This window comes from Calonectris borealis, chromosome 3, assembly GCF_964195595.1.
Source record: "Calonectris borealis chromosome 3, bCalBor7.hap1.2, whole genome shotgun sequence".
NCBI lineage: Eukaryota > Metazoa > Chordata > Aves > Procellariiformes > Procellariidae > Calonectris > Calonectris borealis.
This window is the reverse complement of record NC_134314.1, coordinates 110,324,356-110,345,675: the sequence shown is the minus strand read 5'-3', so window position 1 is coordinate 110,345,675 and position 21,320 is coordinate 110,324,356.

The window sequence follows — 21,320 nt, the reverse complement described above, 5'->3', positions numbered from 1 at the left end:
AACGATGGACTCCACTGTGTGTTTATGGAGACCTCAGAATATGTGCTCTTAGGCTGCAGCTTGGGCTGAAGCTTAGGCTGCAGCTTGGGCTAGCAGTGGTGCTACGACTTTTGCCCAACGTTAGCTGTATTAGTTTACCTTAACTGCACTGTGATCTCATCCTGTAGTTGCAGTGTAGGTGTACCCAAAACTGAAGTACTCCATTAAAGCTGCTGACTACTATTTCAGCAAAACACAGCTTTGGGAAGATAAAAAGATTGGATGGTGTGTTTGTGGATTGAAAAAGCATTTTAATTATGCTTTCTATTGATGTTCAAAAGAACTTTTGGAATGGCATACGTATCTCATGGCTCTGTTAGAAAAGGTAACATTAACACTGAGCTCTGGGGATGGCTATGGTCAGCTGACACAGGCTTATCCTAACAGGGCAAACTTGTCTCTTCAGATTTCTACCAGAGTTGTAGGAAATAGTCAGCAGATCATCAATGGATTAACAAGTAAGGAACCGGAGAAGCTGCAGTTCAGGACACAATTGCCAGGTATAAGGAAGAGGTGACTTGGAGGGCTATAGCATTGACGTGGGAAAAGGCTAGCTGGTTAATCAACCCTATTTTAGAAGAGAAACCTAAGCTGTGATGTTGCACTACCATTCTGCAAAAGCCAGAAATAGTGTGTTGTGTTTCCTTCTTGGACCTGCCTTCACTTTTTTTTAAAAAAAAAAAAAATCCAGTGAAGCTTGGTTTCCTGTGGCTCTTGAGAGCTTTGTGGACTCCCTGATGCCTGACATGGATGAAATGCTTTGTTCGGTTGGGGCACCGATTAGGGTCGCTCTCCAATCTGAGCCCTGTTTTTGCAAGACTTTAAAGAACTAAGCAATTTTGAGACCTTTCATAAGCTGGAGATAGAAGTGCCTAATAACTTAAAAAAATCACTTTGAGTGGTGAGGAGGAGTATGACCTGACTGATAATGTCACTCTATAAGCCTTTTTCTTCTTTCAGGAAATCTGAAATATTATGGCCAAAGAATGCTGTCTGTCTCATCAACTATTATGTGCCAAAGACATTCAACAGCTTCTGACAAGCCTAATTTTGACAGTGTGGAGCTGCTCCTGGTCTCATTGTTACTTCCCTCACTGGTGTAAGGATTTCTGGTACGTGTAGGAAATTATAAGGGGAGAAATCTCACGTTTGCTTTACAGCCTTTTGTTTGTTTACTAATTGGGTGGTTCTTATTTGAATGGATTTCTGTGATGCTAGTAAAACCGCTGGCAGTCTAATGCCAGCCTTCCGCTAGGTAAGGGCCCTTCTGGCAGGGTATTAGTAATATTATCATCTCTCTCATCCTCAAGTCTGGGCAGAGATTATTTGGGAACGATACTTGACTGAACATCCTGCTCTGGGTAGAGGTGATGTGAAGGAAGATCTCATACACCCTGTTCGCAGGACACTTCCATTCCATTGCTATGGTATATCCCTTTCCATCTGATGTTATTGTCGGTGTGATCTGCTTAGATTTGCATTGCAGCTCCTCCTTTTAAAAAGGAGGTGACTGTGAGACAGCAGTCTGTGCCTCTTAAACGTGGCATTTCTGTCTCAGGGCTTGAAATACCTACAGTTTGGTACGGGCTGCTCTGTCTTCTGCTCAGTATGAAGGGGTGGCTGCGTTCCTGTTCGACTCGTTACTGCGAAAATAAACCCTGGCACTTGTCTAAGAAGTGGCCAGAATGTCTCTGCAATGAGAGGCAGGTTATGAGAGGCAGAGAAACCCAGATAAAAAAGCAGAGAAAACATTTGTGTGTGTGTAAGGGGGGATTCAAGTGTTACTAAACCAGACAATTTCACTCAGAAGCAGCAGAGGTGGAAGAAATTCTAGAGGTAAGCTTGCCCCTTTTCTTTATGACTTGTGTGGGTTCAGGAAAAGTGGAAATCAGTTGGGCACTGTAGAGGACCTAAGGTCCCCTGATAAACAGAGGAAGAAACAGAATTCAAGTGCTCCTGTTTCTTTTGAGAAACCTCATTGAATGTCCTCGCTATAGGACACTGATAATGGGAAGTGCAGAACCAGAGCTAAGTTTCTGGCTTCATTGTGTTTGGATGAAGGCAGCTGGAAAGTATTTGTCCTTCAAAGTAGGCTCTGTTTTTGTTCTGATTATCTGAAGCATTTAACACTATCAGAAACTTGCATTTCTTGCAGAAGTAAAAATAGGAGAAAGAATAAAAAGCTATGGCATTAATTTACATTTCATAAGTCTCTGACAGGAGTAGGTGGGGGAGAGACCTTACGTTTTGACTCTGCCCATGAGAGAGATGTGTGCTTGCCTGACATCAGGATCCACTGCTGTTTCCCTCTAGGACTTGGGGATGTTTAGATTTGGGATTTTGCTTTGTCCTTTTGGAAGCATTTGATTTGACTGTTGTAAACGTTTACAAGTGTTTGCAACAGTAAGTTTACTGAATTACAACAGAATGTGTGCCATAGTTGTTTGCAGGCTAATGGCAGACATTGCAATAGATGCAGTTGGTGAAATAGGGAGACCCCTTTCCTACTAGGGGAACGCAAGGCAGAATGGCTAGCTCATACAAGGGTGCTTAGCCAAAAAACTGCCTGGTGACTTTCATCTGTCCTTATAGATCGACTGAGTATCACAATCTCCTGTCCTTGCAAGTGTTTGAAGACTATTATTCTAAGCACAACTACATGGTGAGTACAGAAAGGAGTATGTTCATTACTTTTCAGGGGTGGACTTTTGCTCCAGTGCACTTCAAGAAAGTGGGATGCTCTGAGGGAGGTTGTGAGAACTCGGGTGCATCCCACGGACAGGGTGCAGAAACAGCCTCTGTGGCTATGCTGCTGGTGGTATTTGCCCAGCAGATCTTTCTCCCCTGTCCTACCCATTTTTATTAGGTTTGGGCTGGTCTGGAAATCCATGTGCAGGTATGCTTTAGTCCACACAGACTGCAGCTGCCCGTGCCCTCAACTAGAGCAATTTGCTTAGGCTTCCTTAGGGCAATCTGTTTGTTTTAGGGAATAGGGAGAAAGTAAAACCTGCCTTAGCTCAGGCAGCACCCACAGACGTACATGGTGAAACGCATGCAAAAAAAGCCATAACTGCATGAATCTGTAGTGATTGCTGCACTTTCCCTACAGGATTAGCACAGGTTAAGGATTTGGGGAAGTGCCTGCTTTTGGCAATATTAGAGGGTCACTTCTAGTATCAATATACCAGCATGATTGATTAGTCATTTCAGCTCAGAAGGGATCGATTCCATGTCTCCCTGCTGAGGAGGGATTAGCTTAGTGATGTACTCAATAAGCCTCCATTCTTGGGATGAAGTTTCCCAGCATGATTTCTTATTGTAACCGAAAGTACATTAGAGAGATACGATTTAGGTCACAAAAGTAGAACACGTAAAAAATGCCAGATTTCCGTGGATTGGGTAGCACATGGTTATCCTGTCCCTGCATATGTGCAGCCTGGAGGTGGAAGTGGTATGTGATCACCAGAATAAGGATGACAGCATCATCACCCTTTTATAGGTATGCATTGAACTTGTAGTTACAATCCCTGTCCCACCATTCCTAACTTTGGACTGTTTCACTTTTTAATAACTTTTTTTCTAAGAGTAATTTGGATATGAACTTTCCGATGTGCATTTAACTGGCAAAAGTAAAAGAAACTCAGATTAAGTATTTGCAATTGCTTCTTCATGACTGGGATTTGAACTGGGAACCCCATTTGATGCAGTAACTGTTACTACTTACCTGGCCGATACTTAACCAGCAGCTGGAGGAAACTTTTCATGAAAGAAGGCTAAGCAGATGTCAGTCTTAGGCTTCAGAGGTTTTCATTTGATGTAAAATCTCAGCATGGGATAGGGACCTTTTTTTCAGTTTGTATGCTGGTTCTGGTTACATTGGGGGGGCGGTGTTTGTTTTTGTTTTTTTCCCCTCCTGATGCCTGGAGTTGGTGAATTCCCTGCCCGTGTAGGGCTTTGGAGGAAGAGACGGGAAGATTAAAATTACTCTGTATTTCCTATCCAAACTGCTTGACTGACTCTCTTGCTTCCAGTCTCCTGAGTTGGAAAGGTTCCTGCTCCATGCATGTTCCCTGTCAAGGAGAGAAATGCCCCATGATTCATGTGCCACATTTCTGGGAAAGGGAGGAGCAGTTGGAGGTAGCTTACTGTCTACCTCGCCCCATTTCATTTGCTCTATCAAGCTGCAGGTAAGCTCAGGGCTTCTGGAAACTTTGGCTGCCTGTCAAAACAAACTTGAGGCACAGAAGAACAACAGCTTTTAATACTCGGTCCAGTGCAGATTTAGGACAAAAAATTCCAATGTTTGTATGGAACCAAAAATAAGCATGAAAGCTATTTCCGCCATAAAACTCACTTCAGCAGCATTGGTATTTTTATGTCAAAAGGCTGAAGGAGAAGCTGGTGGAAGTCTGCCACAGAGAGGGAGGGAAAAGCAAAGGCAAAGGCAGAGAAGGATGCTCTACCAAAGGTTTTGCAGTTGCTTGCTGGCAGTGTTGATACTTAGATATTGGCTCCAGGTGCCTTGGGGAAGGTGATACTCATTACTGGCTCCTTTACCTGTCTCCTCCTTTTCTACTCCTTCTCTCCCTGTTCTCTGCAGCCCTGTTGTGCTTTGTTCCTCCTTCTGCAGTCTGTGCTTTTGCCTCTTGTCATCTCCCCACACTGCCATTCGTTCCTCCCTCTCCTTCCTGCCCTGCTCCTTGCATCCCTGCTGAGTTTTCAGCAGGTGACCTTGTTCCTCCCAGCATGGCATCAGAGGCTGCGGTTCTCTGGTGCCGGGCTCAGCTCTTCGCTGCAGGCTCCTCCTCACCCCTGCACTGTGACAGTAATGCTGGTGGCGTGGCCGTATGGTGAACCGCTGCAGGGAGACGGAAAGGCTGTTGCTGGTCTGATTCACTGGGCTGTCACGCAAACAGCACATGCAGCCTTGCTAGCAAACTGCTGGGGGTGATGCAAAGAGCAGCCAAGGTTTGCTTGCACTGGCACTACCTCTGAAATCAGGTTTTTATCCCTGTCCCTTCTGTGCTGTCAGGGAGGCATGAAGAACACAGACACAAGTGAAGCGATCTTACTGTTCTCGGTTCCTGCTCTGGTGGCACAGATGCTCAGGAGAGACAGGTACGGAGAAGGCTCTGCTCATCTCCTCTGCATGTGTCTGGTGCCCAGCACGGACGAGGAACTGAGCTGGAACACTAACACATCCTCTGCAGACATGCTGGCAACGGGCAAAAGGCATGCACTGGTGTGACAACCCTACCAAATTTCAAGGCCCAACTCCAAAGTATTGTGTCACAAAAGTTTTTTAACAAAGTAATTGGACACTTTGTTTTAAAGGGGCAAAATTATATACATCCCCTGAGCCTTGTTTTCAGAAATGCCCAACCATTTCTAGATGAACTATTTTAGAACATAATAACCTACCCTGAAGCAGACCTCCAGCATGGAAAACTTCAACCCAACTGTTTAATGCTTGGTAAGTAAAATTATAACCAGCTGAAAACAGAGCTGTGTGTTGGAAAGTACTAAGCAGCCATAATTTAAGAGTCACTTTTTGCACAGACACTTCAGTTTGCCAGAAAAGAAAGGAGAGCCCAGCTGCCAACAAATGCATCAGTTGGGACAGAGGAATGGAAAACTACATTTTTGCCTTTCCTGTATTGTGCTTTGATATCTCTTTTCAGGATGCATACATACATCTGGTTTTTCTTGTCTTAAATGGGTAGTTGTATAAAATCTAGCAGATGCACATGTTTTTGTCCATCTTTTAACACTGTAAAATAAGTGTTTACAGTATTGCCTTAGAAATGGCTTAGTTCAGTGACCTTTTCCAGCACTGACTAGCTGCCAAATAATCAGTGTTTGAAAGACTCTGGACCTGATTCTTCTCTCCTTTATACTGTTTTTTCTCTTGTCATCAGCTGACTTCATTGGAGCTACTCATTCCCTGCAGGCTTGGTCTGAGTAGAAATATATATATATTTTTTTTTTCTGTTTATATACAGAGTATGTATACATATAGAGAGAGGAATTATAGAGAATAGAAATGAAATCATAGTAACTGGTGGGTTTCAGTTTTACTTGACATTGTGCACACATGCTGAGATTGCTAGTCTCCTGAAGTGTACTTGTAAGCACCTTTTCTCTAAAGAATACCTCTGCAGGTGTTCTTTAAAGTTTTGTGTGACTTTGCTGTTAGCTGTAAATTTTCCCATCTGCATCAGTTAGAGAGGACCAGACTGAAATACTTGTTATAAGAACACTAAACCATTTCTTTTCTTTTTCTTTTTGTAGGCAGTACAAAATACGATCCTGGTTTGAGGTCCAAAAACTGGCAGCTCAGGTGAAATGCATGCTCTGACCACTCACAGCTTAGGCTTTACACTGTAGCATTAAGTGGAAGTGGTGTCCATTCCTACTATCAAGCTTAGTAACAGATATGGTCAGTTTTGGAATGGCTGTAGCAAATCATCACAGTTTTACATGCTGTATGCCACGTGCTGCACATGTTTATATTTGACAAGTGAGAATGATATTACCCAGCATTTTTGTATAAGGTTTTAACCCAAAAACTTCAAGGCCTTTTACAAAAAAAGCTGAGAATGACTACTCACTTTTGTTTATGGATGCTCAGAGACTTCACATGATTCACCTACTGAATCATGTCTTCATCTGTCACCACCTTCTGAGGTCTCACAGCTTGTGACTCTGAGTAAAAATCTTTATCCATCGATGTTGGATTGCTGGCTGTGGTGGCAGGGAAGTGCTGCTTGGTGAAGGCACACTGAGGATGTGTGACCTGAGGGTAACATCGGTAAGGTTATATTATCCCAAATATTAACTCATGGCAAGACTTAGACTGGTGCTGAATTAAAATGACAGCAAGCAATGAAATGGTGTCATTTTTCAGGTACCTTTCAGCGTGATTCCTTTTAAGTCCTCTTAGATAAACAAATTTGGTCATCTGCCATCTTCATTTCTTCCCTGCCTTCACTCCTGTCTTTCGTCTCCATCTGTTCATCACAAGCTGAACGCTTCTCATCATGACATCCTGCCAAACCACCATCCTCTTTCTTGAAGACCTTTTGCTCGCTCTTCTTCCCACTTACTCTGACCTTGACCACCAGGCTCCACCCTTCTCCAATTCCATCATATACCTTCTTTTCTTGGCCTTGGCTTCTCTCTGCATCCCCTTTCTACTTCACCAAATCCATGTTGTTTCTTACGAGATGAAGCGGTGTTCAGAGCTCTTACTGACTCATTTTTTTCTAGGTTACAGGTAGGATTGGTGTGAAATGTGCCAGAGACTCGAACAAAGGTCCTCAACAGACGTTCCATCTCTCTGTTTTGAAACTGATCCTGGAAGTCTTTAAGATTAATGTAGGATCATTTCCATCGCTCCCTCAACAAATGCAGTACGTCTAATTAGGCTGCTGCCTCTATGCTTTGAGTGTATCTGATTACCATTTCCAGCTTACCTTTAATAAAATCCCAAGCCGGTGGGGTGTGATAGAGGTGACAAAATTAATTTACAGGAGAGGAAGCAAGCAGTGACAGGGACCCCTGCATAGAGATACCGTTAATTTCCTCCCTCAGCCTAAGAAACAGTAGAAAAAGAGAATGCTGCAGCTGGGCACTGCCGTATGTATCCATAGGTAGTGGACTGCCTTGCATACTGCCTTCGATACTTTTTTTTATAATGGGGTATTTTGTGCTCCTCTGATATTTGATGTGGCCAGATCCCAGAAAGGAATGCCAGCCACTGTCAAACGTCTACTACGTGCATTGCTTCGCTTGTGTGTCCATGTGGGATAAATCCAGCTTCTCTGCAAAGCACCGGCGTTCCACACATCAGCTCTATTTTGAAGATTTCTGTTGTTAAGAAAATGCTGTTGCACTCCCTCCCAACATCATCCGTGAGCTGACCCTTATGGGGTGGTCTGAATCCAGCTCAGTGCCAGCTCACCTTCTGGGGGCATCTGCATCTCACTCCCCCTTCATTAGCTTTACAGTGAGAGCTGCCCATTGTAATAATCAATGTTTGTGTTTGAAAAATGTTAATGGCTGGGTATATACCACATGCCATCCATTATCAACCCTGTATTTTAATGAAGAGCTCTTTTCTGACAGCACAAGGGACTCTGTGGAAGTTTCAAGATCTAGAAATATTGGGGAGTGAAACCTGAAGCAAAATTTGGCAGCTTGCAAATTATTTATTACTTGGGACTTTCACTGAATCACTGCAGCCTAGAGATGTGGTCTTGCCTGCTTTCTTAGCCTTTGCCAGGTCTCCCTGCCTAACTTTTAGCTTGAGGGGTGGGCACCCTGCCCTTACTGGGAGAACCTGTCTTTGATAAGGGTACTAGGGCCTCAAGACAAACATATGTCCTTAAAAGCTTTTCCCCTGAAAATTCTCATTTTATTTTCCTGGCTGGTCAAAGCTGCTAATGAAGATGATTTAATTTGTCCTCACAGAATAACTTCAGACCTCCTTCCCAAGGAGGCTGCACTTGTAATTTGTGATTAAAGTATTCCTGGCTGAACCAGAGGTCCATGGGATTGCGAAGGGGTGAGAGTTTGTGACTGACTTGAAGGATATATAATATCTGACTATAATCTTTGGGGTAAAATCTGTGTCACTTCTTTCAGGCCAGATCCCAAGTTCATATTTGTTTCCTTCCAAAATAAAACTTGGATCAGGTTCTTCCCAAAGCTATGCTTCAGCACTGTTTATTGCAACATCAAGCTTTGGGACACACATTGTTAGTCTCATGTTGGTTGAAGAGGTATTTGTAGGAAATCTGAAGCAACTTTATTGTCCCAGGGTTCCACACCGAGGATGTCAGATTCGGAGCTTTCCAAGGAAGCTGTCGCCTTAAAATAGACCAAGAGAATTCCTATTGTTCAGGTGACATAATGAGGCTGAGATGCAAATGCAGAGGGAAGAAGTAGCTGGTATGTTTTGACTGATTCTTTTTTTCCTGACGTCTTCTTTTTTTAAAAAAAATAATATATTTTATGGGGGAGAGTAGGGGAAGATCAGCAACCAGCTTCTGGCTGGTGAAGTTGGGATGCACGGGATGCACAGCCTGCACAGAAGGTGAACGTGACTTAACGCCTACATCTGACAGGAACCGATTTAGACATTTTCTCCATCTCTGCAGAGGGCTGCACTGCAGTATTCAACACCGGTGCGTGGTTAGATCCCCCCTCTCCCTTTCTCAAAGGAGGAGAGGAGGCACAAGGAGAAGTTAATAGCTGGTGTCTGGGTGCTAGGCATATGTGGGTGCTGGGTGCTCGGGGTGCTGCGTGGTGTGCGACGGGGGGTGGTGCTGCTGGGCATGTCCAGGTGCTGGCCTTGTCTGGGTGTTGGTTGTTGGGCACTGGGCATGTCTGGGCACTGGCAGTGCTGGGTGCTGGACATGCTGGGTGCTGGCTGCGCTGGCTGGTGGGCATGTCTGTGTGCTGGGCATGTCAGGGTGGTGGGTGCATGTGCTAGGGGTGCTGGGTGCTGGGCACTGGGGGTGCTGGCTTGTGGGCATGTTTGGGTGCTGGGTGGTGGAGGTACTTGGTGCTGGGAATATACAGCCAATCCTAAAGCCCCTCAACTCAGCCCTGATGCCCGCCGGAAAGGATGCTGGGGCAAGGGACGATCCCAAACTCCTCCCCAAGGATTCACGACAAAGCAACCGCTCCCCACTGCACAATATCCTCTGGCAGACCCAGTCAGAAGAGAGAAAAGATCATTTTATTGTGGACGTCAGCTGCGGGGGCCCAGGAGTCACAGCCGTTCAGGCGGTGACAAGGATTCAGCACCTGCAACGAGAGAGTCAGAAAGCTCTGAGAAATCCATCAAGGCAGGAAGAGGCAGGATTTTGTTCCCCTCTCTCTGGGGAACAGCGCTTACGAGGAACTGTTCATGGCCCAGAAGAGAGAGCTATTGCTGGCGTTGGCTACGGGCTGGCTCTGGCGCCTTATCCCCATGGGAAATGCCCTTCGAGACCTGTGCCTGTGCAGAGATGCCCAGTGCCCCTGTGCCACGCAGCAGGGCTCCATCGGGAGCCCCTGGGGAGCTGCCATGCAGTTCTTTCCAAAGCCTGCACAGCACCATCCCTCGCCGTCCCTTGCCAGCGAGTTGGGCTGACTTAGAGGCCTTAGAGCTGGTGGGTGCTGGGCACGTGCGGGTGCTGGGCATGTGCGGGTGCTGGGTGATGGGCTGCGGGGGTGGTGCCTGCTGGGCATGTGCGGGTGCTGGGCATGTGCGGGTATTGGTTATTGGGCATGGCGGGTGCTGGGTGCTGGGCATGTCCGTGTGCTGGGTACTGTGTACTGGCAGTGGTGTGCGCTGGGGGTGCTGGGCATGTCCGGATGCTGGGTGTTGTGTGTTGGGGGTGCTAGGTGCTGGGCTGTGCAGGTGCTGGGTACTGGGCAAGTTTGGGTGCTGGGTCTTGGGCGGTGGAGCTGCAGGGTGCTGGGCACTGGGAGTGCTGGGCACTGGGGGTGCTTGATGTTAGGCCCTGGGGGTGCTGCGTACTGTGCATGTCCGGGTGCTGGGTGCCGGGCGCTGGGTGTGCTGGGCACTGGGGGTACTGGGCACTTGGGGTGCTGGGCACTGCGGTTGCTGGCTGGTAGGCATGTGTGGGCGCTGGGCACGTCTGGGTGCTTGGTGCGTGTGCTGGGGGTGCTGGGTGCTGGGCCCTGGGGGTGCTGGTCCCTGGGGGTGCTGGATGGTTGGCATGTCTGGGCGGTGGGTGGTGGGTGCTGGGGGTGCTGGGTGCGGGGCCCTCGTGGTGCTGGGTGGTGGGCATGTGCGGGTGCTGGGCATGTGCGGGGGCTGGGTGCTGGGTGCTGGGCGCTCGGGGTGCTTGGTGATGGGCATGTCTGGGTGTCAGCTCTGTCTCTTGAGAGTTGAGAGAGATGGGCAGCAGAGGCTGGTACACACCTGGGCTTCCTGACCTCCTGCACCTTCCTGCATCTTTTCAGTGGCCCATCCCCAACAGCTGCTTCTCTCTTCCTCCTCTTCTTTTCCGCGCGGCTTTCACCCTCCTCTCCCCGGGCCTGTTTTCTCTTTTGGCTTCTTCTCCTTTCCTTGTCCTGGGGAGAGCCTGCCAACCTTTCCATCCCACAGTGGTATTAGTTAGGGAAAGCCACCACCCACTGGAGTCAGTGCTGGCTGGAACCAAAGCCAGCTCATTTTACCTTCTGTCCTCTGCAAGGCTCGCCGGTTCTTCGGGGTGCCCCAGGGAGTGTGCCGCGCTCTCGGGGGTGCTTGGAGGCAAGGCTGGAGGTGCCTACAACAGAAATGTGGGAGTCAGCAGGTGGCAAGAGGTGACGTGGAGCAGTAAGCGCCTGTTTGCCCAGTTGCTCCCTTAGCTCTCCAGAGGAGATCCCTTTGGCTGCTTTGCGTCAGCCACATTTCGCACAGTCCCCCCGCCCCCCAAAAAGAGACTCGGGGAAGCTCTGACGAAGGAGGAGCTGAGCAAAACCCCTCTGAAGTTGACAGCTACTCCCACGACAGTTCAGCCGAGCAAACTCTAATGGGATCGTCGTAGCAAAGGTCTTTTCATAGGCATTTTCTAGGTCTTTTGTTTGATCAAGCACACTCCTAGCGCGTTTGAGAAACAACCTTGCCAGTTTTCCTTCGTCTGTACCATCCCGGGGGAGTGGAGGAATAACCCAAACACTCACCAGCTCTATTGGCAGGCAGAGGCTCAGCAGCCACTTGGCCTCATCAGCAACTGCCCTCCTACACCAGACACGCTGTCACAGGGCTTGGGGACCTGACGTACCTCTCCCGTTTCAGATTCCATCACCCTATCTCCTGCTGGGCCTGCAAGGACACTTTGCTCTTCCAAACGCAGGTCTAGAAAGAAAAAGCATGTGCAGCAAAGTGACTTCTTGGAAGGAAAAACCCCGAGCCCTACACCACTTATGCCCCGAGAGGCAGTGGCCACACAGAGGCCACGGGACCAGTGGGGCTGAGAGGACAGTCCTCGATGCCCAGCCCCACCAGAAACGACGCTGAGGTTTCTGGCGTGCCAAGCCCCAGCCTGTGACAACCCTCAGGCCCTCCTCTTACCTCTGGATCTCTCCGTGGGGGCAGGCGACTCCTCGGCTGCTGGGCAGGACAGGTCACTTGCCTCCTCCCCAAAGAGTTCCCTCCAGTTCTCCATGAGGAACTCCACCAGCACCTTCACCTGCACACATGAAAGCCTTGCTCTCAAGCCAGCTGCCTGAAAAGGGAGCAGGCAGCCTTTCCCACTCGCGAGCGCAAAGGCTGTGGCTGTGGGGCTGCTCGGCCAGGCAGCCGCCCCACCAGCATTTGCTCAGGGGAGGGGGCAGCCAGGCACCCCTGAGCAGCCAAGCTCTGATGGTTGGGGAAGGCTGCAGCCGGCCGCTCAATGGAGCGTACCTTCTCCGTGACCTCCAGCATGGCCTCCAGCGGGAGCAGGTCCTCGTTGGGCGGGCTCAGCAGGTTGGGCCCAACGCAGATGGCCAGGTTGCTGCAGGTCATCCTGCTGGTGGCTGCGTTGTGGCCGATGTGCTGGAGGAGGGCCAGCAGCCGCTTCAGGAGGAGGAGGTTGGCTCCAGGCAACTTCTCGGCCACCCTGAGGGAACAGGAACGCAAGGTTCATAAAGCAGCTGTTGCCCAGAGCCCTCCCCCAGGCTTGCCCAAGGCAGGTGGGAGCCAGCGGCCGAGTTGCGCAGCTTCCCAGGTGCTCTCAGGCAGCGGTGAGGGCTCTGCTCCACAGGCAGGCTGCTGCCCACACTTACGCTTTCAGCTCGGAGATCTTCTCCTCCTTGCTGCTCCTCTGCATGGCGGCCATCCAGTCCTCGTAGAGGTTGTTCCTGAGGAGCTTGGAGGGGATGCTTCGGAGGAAGTCCTGCAAGGCCGAGGGCTCCAGCTGAGCCTTGGAACGCTCCAGGCCAGGCAGGAGCTCCTCCCGCTGCAGGTCAGAAGTGCTCACCTTCAAGATGACGGCCAGCAGCAGCGGAGGCTGGCTTGCCAGCTCGACGTCCGCACCGTGGTCCAGGGCCTCCCGCAGCTCTCGAAGCGCTGTCCCGCTGGCGGCTCTGCGGAATATGCCCTCCGTGGCTGGCCCTTCCTGCTGCAGGACAGCCAGCAGCTCCTGCAGGAGAGGGGAGGCAGGAGGAGAGTTGCTTGGCTGAGGAGCTGCCTTCCAAGAGCGCTGGCCGGAGCACTGCCCCAGACCGGGCTCCTTGCTGGGGGTGAAGAGCCCCATCGCCCGTGCCCGGAGCTCCTGGGGACACCCACCGCCTCTCCGGAGCATCTGGAGGGAGGGCTGGGGAGCTCCTGTCCCGGCTGCCTTACCTGGATGGGCTGGGGCAGCGTGCTGTCGTCCTCGCAGAGGGCTGCCAGGGGCTGGCCGAAGAGCGCCCTGCTGCAGCCGGAGCCCCCCTGCCCTGGCGCCTGGGCAGTGGCCGGGCTCCGCCACAGAGCAAAGGGCCAGGGCAGCCCCCTCCTCCTCCTCCTGCTGCTTCCTCCTGCTGCAAAGGAAAAGAGAGCAAGAGCCCGTCAATGGAGACCACCAGGCCAGTGCTCCCGCAGCCTGCCCTGCCCTGCCCTGCCCTGCCCTGCCCACAGTGCGGTGCTGAGCGGTGCAGCAGGACAGGCAGGGAGCCGGCAGCTGGAACCGTGGCTCCGGCTCAGCGTCTCTCGCTTGGAGACTCCTGAGAGCCGGCGTGCCAACAGGACAGCCCGGCCCAGGCCTCGCCCTGCCCTCCTGCAAGCTGTGGGCAGCAGCAGAGGCTGCGTGTCCCCGCAGAACCACGTCCAGCGGCCGCTGCCCAGCGGGTGGCCTTGCTCCTGCGGGTGACGTCGTCCCTTGGGCTGCCCAACCTGCATGGCGACACTCAAGGGACAAGTGAGCACAGTTCAGGCGGTCGCAGGAGCTTGCCTTTCTTTCCAAAACTCACCTGGTGAGCGGCAACGTCCCCCTCCGTTGCCTGATGGGACCGTCGGAGGCCCTCGCTTGGCATCAGCCTGCAAGAACCAGGCTGCGCTTAGAGAGCAGCAGAAGGGGCCACCGGCGAGCTGCCGCCCGGCACCAGCAGCCTGGGTGCGGCAGAGCTGGGACCCTCTGCCCTCCCAGGCTCCCTGCCCCATGCAGCAGGTTTCCTCCCAGCGCCGCCAGCGAGGACGTGCCGGCGTTGCTGGTGGCTCCCCAATCCTCTCTGCTCCCCAAGTGGCACCGCGGGACCCTCCCGCCTCCATCCCGCACAAGCTCACCCCACTCGCTGCACATCCCTGGCACCCCGGCACAGCCAGAGGTGAGGGAAAGGCAGCCATTCTCACCTCTGCCTGGCCCTCCATCAGCCTCTCCAGGCTCCCGGCGCTCAACGTCCTCCCCTGGGCAAGGGAGAAGGAGTGCAGGAAGGTGAGCAGCCATGCCTCTGCTGCTGGGCCGGAGGCGCAGTGCTCGGGGCCAGAGCCCAGAGCAGAGAGACACTCACGGCATGGCGGCGGCTCAGCTCCTTCCGCAGGAATTTCAGCGATGGCAGACGGGTCACGCGGGCTCTCTTGTCTCCTTCTGATGTCCTGTGCAGTGGGAAGGGGCAGGGAGAGGGCTGGGTGAGCCCCAAGCCGCCTCTTCTCTCTTGGCTGGCAGCTCTGGGCGAGAGCTGCCCGGAGCCGCGGGGGCACCTCTCCCCAGCTGGGGAGCTGTGTTCCCCCGTCCGGCTGTGCCTGGAGCATCCCCCCGCCTTACCCCAGCAGGGTGCCCACCCACAGCTCCTTCAGCGCCCGGGAGCTGCAGAAAGAGAGGAGAAGCAGCGTCAGGCCCCGCTGCCCCCGAGCCCGTGGGCAGAGGCGGGCGCCTGCCCAGCCTTGCCCTATGGGGAAGGAGACAGGGGCAGGACGAAGCCCCATGGGGCGGGCAGCACTCACCCAAAAGTGGCAAGGCAGGAGCCGGTGGGCCAGCTGAAGATGAGGGAGGTGCTGTCCTCATTGCTGCCTTCCTCCTCTTCTTCTTCCTGCCCCGGTGCCTCCTTCCCGCCGCTCAGCACCCACAGCTGGTGCAGGGCCAGGCGGAGCTGTGGGCGCAGGGTGGTGCCACGTCTGCAGAGAGGAGAGGCAGGCAGGGAGCTGGAGGTGGCCTCCTTGGGGTCCCCCCGGGCAGAGCCCTGTCCCCCACCTGCCGTTGGGAGGGACACCCCAAGGTGCCGGGGCCTGGGGCTGGTGCCAGGGCGTCCCTGCCCTGGTGCCAGGGCCAGGGCTGGGGGAAAGGCAGCTGGGCTCTGGGGGTCTTACTGCAACTTGGCAACCACCAGTTCCTCCTGGAGGAGGAGAAGGTGCCTCTCACTCCTCTTGCGGCCCCGGCTCAGCCGCACGTCCGCGCTCAGCACCGGCTCGGCGTCGGTGAGAGCCTCCCTGCAGAGCAGAGAGCGGCGGGCGTGAGAAAGGCCGCTGCTGGGGGCCGGGCCGTACCCCGTGTCCCCGAGGCGTGGGGGAGCCCACCTGGAGCCACAGCAGCAGCAGCTGGCCTGGCCCATCCTGCCCGGGACAGGAGGACCCTCGCCCTGTGCCAAGGACGCGGCCCAGGCGGCGACAGCGAGGCTGGGAAGCGGGGTGCTGGTGCCGGTGCCGGGGCAGCGCTGCTGCGTGCCAGCACAGCTCCGTCCTGCTGTCTCTGGTGGCTGTTGGCTCCAACTGACCGAGATTCCGAGGCCAACGGAAAGTGGGAGGGGCCCTGGGGGGGCGCTGGCCTGGGGGTTCTCTCCAGGACGGCCATGTCTGTCTTGCACCGGGGAGCCCCGAGCAGGACACAGCAGAGGGGAAGGACCACCTCCCTCCACCTGCTGGCAGTGCCCCTTGCCTTGGGCTTCACCGCTGGGTCCTGGCCTCCAGCTACACCTGGTGCCACCGGTCAGCACCCTCTGGGCACGGCCGCGCAGCCACTTTGCCGTCCACTGCACTGCTCACCAGCGCGTGCGGGGGTTGCTTTCCTGCAGTGCTCAGGCACAGCTCCCTCTTGGGGTGGCCTCGCAAGCCCACCTGCCAGCTCCCTCAGCACTCGAGGCTGCACCCCACCGGGGCCCGTCAGGGACTTGTGTATCTCCACATTGTGTTTTGTAATCTCCTCCTCTGCCACCTGACCTACCTGGATCCTCTTGCATCAAGGGTACCTCTTCTTTGGTGCAGCCTTTCCCCCAGGTCTCCAGGGCCTGGGATGTCTGAAGGCTGGTCTTGCTAGGGCCACGGCCTCGTGAAGGCCAGGAGAGTTTTAAGACAGAGAAAAAGAATTCCCTCAAAATGTGACCACATGATGAGCTTCATCATTCCATTTCTTCTTAGCCGCTTGCATGGGGCTACGTTCTGCCTCTGTGCTGAAAACAGCCTCACTAACCCAGGGTTGCGTTCGTTCTTGCTGAGCAGCGCTTGCCCAGCGCCGAGGGCTTTTCAGCTCCTCAGGCTGCCCCGCCAGCGAGCAGCCTGGGGGTGCACGGGACGCTGGGAGGGCACACAGCGGGCACATCTGAGCCCCACTGACCAAAGGGACATCCCACACCACACGGTGCCGTGCTCAGCAAGAAAAGTGGGGGGTGGCGGTTTGGCGGGGGCTGCCCGTGCTCGGGACTGGCTGGGCATCGGTCGGTTGGTGGTGAGCAGTTGCTTTCTTTTGCATCCCTTGTTTTTCTTGGGCTTTGTTTTCCACTCTCTTTCTTCTGTGTTGGTTTTCTTTTTCTTACAATTTTTTTGGAAATGATCCTAGAATCATAGAAAGGTTTGGGTTGAGAGGGACCTTAAAGGTCATCTAGTTCCAAGCCCGCTGTTGTGGGCAGGGACACCTTCCAGTAGACCAGGTTGCTCAAAGCCCCATCCAACCTGGCCTTGAACACTTCCAGGAATGGGGCATCCACAACTTCTCTGGGCAGCCTCTTCCAGTGCCTCACCACCCTCAGAGGGAAGCATTTCTTCCTTAGAGCTAACGTAAATCTACCCTCTTTATAGCCATTTAAAGCCAAATTATAAAACCGTCTTTACCTCAACCCACGCGTTTTCTCCCTTTTACCCTTCTGATTCTCCCCCGGCATCCCCCTGCGGAGGAGAGAGCGAGCGGCTGTGTGGTGCTGAGCTGCCAGCCAGGGTTAAACCACAAGAGCCTGGGAGCAAAATAGGTCCCTCCCGAAGGTGAGAGGGCTCCTCCTCCTTCCTCCGTCACGGTGCGGGCATGTCCTCTCTGACAGCGGCATGCACGAAAGCCTCAGCAGTCCGGCTGCTGTTGGAGCCCCTTCAAAAGCTTTTTTGGCTGAGCTGCCGCATTTACACCGCCCAGCGTGGAAGTGAATCTCTCCCTCTGCCATGAGTTAGGGGGGTCTGAGGAAACTGCCCGACAATGCGTGTGCAAGGAGGATGGCCGCAGGGGACAGCAGGCTGCAGGGGACAGCAGGCTGCATAAGGACCTTTAGCCCTTCCCGGCCACCATGCCCACCCTCTGACCTCATGGTGCTGCTCCTAGGAGACAGCCAAAACTCACCAGGACGTGGTCCTGGGCAACCTGCTCCAGGTGAGCCTGCTTGAGCAGCTGTTGGACCAGACGACCTCCACAGGTCCCTTCCAGCCTCCACCCTCCTGTGTGACTCTGTGCTTTGCTTTCACTCCTAAAGCCCCTCAACTCAGCCCTGATGCCCGCCGGAAAGGATGCTGGGGCAAGGGACGATCCCAAACTCCTCCCCAAGGATTCACGACAAAGCAACCGCTCCCCACTGCACAATATCCTCTGGCAGACCCAGTCAGAAGAGAGAAAAGATCATTTTATTGTGGACGTCAACTGTGGGGGCCCAGGAGTCACAGCCGTTCATCCTGTGAAAAAGAATCAGCACCTGCAACGAGAGAGTCAGAAAGCTCTGAGAAATCCATCAAGGCAGGAAGAGGCAGGATTTTGTTCCCCTCTCTTTGGGGAACAGCGCTTACGAGGAACTGTTCCTAGCCCAGAAGAGAGAGCTATTGCTGGCGTTGGCTACGGGCTGGCTCTGGCGCCTTATCCCTTGGGGAATGCCCTTCGAGACCGTGCTCGCCGTGCCTTGCCAGCGAGTTGGGTTGACTTAGAGGCCTTAGAGCTGGTGGGTGCTGGGCATGTGCGGGTGCTGGGCATGTGCGGATGTTGGTTCTTGGGCATGTCCGTGTGCTGGGTACTGTGTACTGGCAGTGGTGTGCGCTGGGGGTGCTGGCCTGTCCGGATGCTGGGTGTTGTGTGTTGGGGGTGCTAGGTGCTGGGCTGTGCAGGTGCTGGGTACTGGGCAAGTTTGGGTGCTGGGTCTTGGGCGGTGGAGGTGCCGGGTGCTGGGCACTGGGGGTGCTGGGTGTTGGGCATGTCTGGGTGATCGAGATGTCCATGTGCTGGGTGCTGGGCACTGGGAGTGCTTGGTGCTTGGAATGTCGGGGTGATGGGCATGTCTGGGTGGTGGGTGCTGTCTCCTGGCAGTGCTGGGCGCTGGGGGTGCTGGGTGCTGGGCATTGGGTTAGTGGGTGCTGGGTGGTGGGGGTGCTGGGTACTGAGCATTCTGTGTGTCGGGCATGTGCGCATGATGGGTGCTGGGCGCTGGGGCTGCTGGGGGTGCTGGGTGCTGGGCACTGGGGGTGCTTGGTGTTGGGCCCTGGGGGTGCTGGCTACTGTGCATGTCCGGGTGCTGGGTGCCAGGCGCTGGGTGTGCTGGGCACTTGGGGTACTGGGCACTCAGGGTTCTGGGCACTGGCGTTCCTGGCTGGTAGGCATGTGTGGGCGCTGGGCATGTCCGGGTGCTTGGTGTGTGCAGTGGGGGTGCTGTGTGCTGGGCCCTGGGGGTGCTGGTCCCTGGGGGTGCTGGATGGTTGGCATGTCTGGATGCTGGGTGGTGGGTGCTGGGGGTGCTGGGGGCTGGGCATGTGCAGGTGCTGGGCATGTGTGGATGCTGGGTGGTGAGCGCTGAGGGCGCTGGGTGTTGGGCGCTGGGAGTGGTGCCTGCTGGGCATGTCTGAGTGCTGGCCATGCCCAGCTGTTGGTTTTTGGGCACTGGATTACTGTGTGCTGGGCTCTGGGGATGCTGGATGGTTGGCATGTCTGGGCGGTGGGTGGTGGGCAGTGTGGGTGCTGGGTGCGGGGCCCTCGTGGTGCTGGGTGGTGGGCATGTGCGGGTGCTGGGCATGTGCGGGGGCTGGGTGCTGGGTGCTGGGTGCTCGGGGTGCTTGGTAATGGGCACGTCTGGGTGTCAGCTCTGTCTCTTGAGAGTTGAGAGAGATGGGCAGCAGAGACTGGTACACACCTGGGCTTCCTGACCTTCTGCACCTTCCTGCATCTTTTCAGTGGCCCATCCCCAACAGCTGCTTCTCTCTTCCTCCTCTTCTTTTCCACGCGGCTTTCACCCTCCTCTCCCCGGGCCTGTTTTCTCTTTTGGCTTCTTCTCCTTTCCTTGTCCTGGGGAGAGCCTGCCAACCTTTCCATCCCACAGTGGTATTAGTTAGGGAAAGCCACCACCCACTGGAGTCAGTGCTGGCTGGAACCAAAGCCAGCTCATTTTACCTTCTGTCCTCTGCAAGGCTCGCCGGTTCTTCGGGGTGCCCCAGGGAGTGTGCCGCGCTCTCGGGGGTGCTTGGAGGCAAGGCTGGAGGTGCCTACAACAGAAATGTGGGAGTCAGCAGGTGGCAAGAGGTGATGTGGAGCAGTAAGCGCCTGTTTGCCCAGTTGCTCCCTTAGCTCTCCAGAGGAGATCCCTTTGGCTGCTTTGCATCAGCCACATTTTGCACAGTCCCCCCGCCCCCCAAAAAGAGACTCAGGGAAGCTCTGACGAAGGAGGAGCTGAGCAAAACCCCTCTGAAGTTGACAGCTACTCCCACGACAGTTCAGCCGAGCAAACTCTAATGGGATCGTCGTAGCAAAGGTCTTTTCATAGGCATTTTCTAGGTCTTTTGTTTGATCAAGCACGCTCCTAGTGCGTTTGAGAAACAACCTTGCCAGTTTTCCTTCCTCTGTACCATCCCGGGGGAGTGGAGGAATAACCCAAACACTCACCAGCTCTATTGGCAGGCAGAGGCTCAGCAGCCACTTGGCCTCATCAGCAACTGCCCTCCTACACCAGACACGCTGTCACAGGGCTTGGGGACCTGACGTACCTCTCCCGTTTCAGACTCCATCACCCTATCTCCTGCTGGGCCTGCAAGGACACTTTGCTCTTCCAAACGCAGGTCTAGAAAGAAAAAGCATGGGCAGCAAAGTGACTTCTTGGAAGGAAAAACCAGCTGAGGCAAAACCCACCCCAAGCCCTACACCAGTTCTGTCTGCAGCCCTCTGATGCCCCGTCTGCAGGCTTCAGCTCATCCTGCAGAGCAAACGGGTCATGCCCGGAGAGGCCGTGGCCACACAGAGGCCACGGGACCAGCGGGGCTGAGAGGACAGCCCTCGATGCCCAGCCCCACCAGAAACGACGCTGAGGTTTCTGGCGTGCCAAGCCCCAGCCTGTGACAACCCTCAGGCCCTCCTCTTACCTCTGGATCTCTCCGTGGGGGCAGGCGACTCCTCGGCTGCTGGGCAGGACAGGTCACTTGCCTCCTCCCCCAAGAGTTCCCTCCAGTTCTCCATGAGGAACTCCACCAGCACCTTCACCTGCACACATGAAAGCCTTGCTCTCAAGCCAGCTGCCTGAAAAGGGAGCAGGCAGCCTTTCCCACTCGCGAGCGCAAAGGCTGTGGCTGTGGGGCTGCTCGGCCAGGCAGCCGCCCCACCAGCATTTGCTCAGGGGAGGGGGCAGCCAGGCACCCCTGAGCAGCCAAGCTCTGATGGTTGGGGAAGGCTGCAGCTGGCCGCTCAATGGAGCGTACCTTCTCCGTGACCTCCAGCATGGCCTCCAGCGGGAGCAGGTCCTCGTTGGGTGGGCTCAGCAGGTTGGGCCCAACGCAGATGGCCAGGTTGCTGCAGGTCATCCTGCTGGTGGCTGCGTTGTGGCCGATGTGCTGGAGGAGGGCCAGCAGCCGCTTCAGGAGGAGGAGGTTGGCTCCAGGCAACTTCTCGACCACCCTGAGGGAACAGGAACGCAAGGTTCATAAAGCAGCTGTTGCCCAGAGCCCTCCCCCAGGCTTGCCCAAGGCAGGTGGGAGCCAGCGGCCGAGTTGCGCAGCTTCCCAGGTGCTCTCAGGCAGCGGTGAGGGCTCTGCTCCACAGGCAGGCTGCTGCCCACACTTACGCTTTCAGCTCTTGCATCTTCTCCTCCTTGCTGCTCCTCTGCATGGCGGCCATCCAGTCCTCGTAGAGGTTGTTCCCGAGGAGCTTGGAGGGGATGCTTCGGAGGAA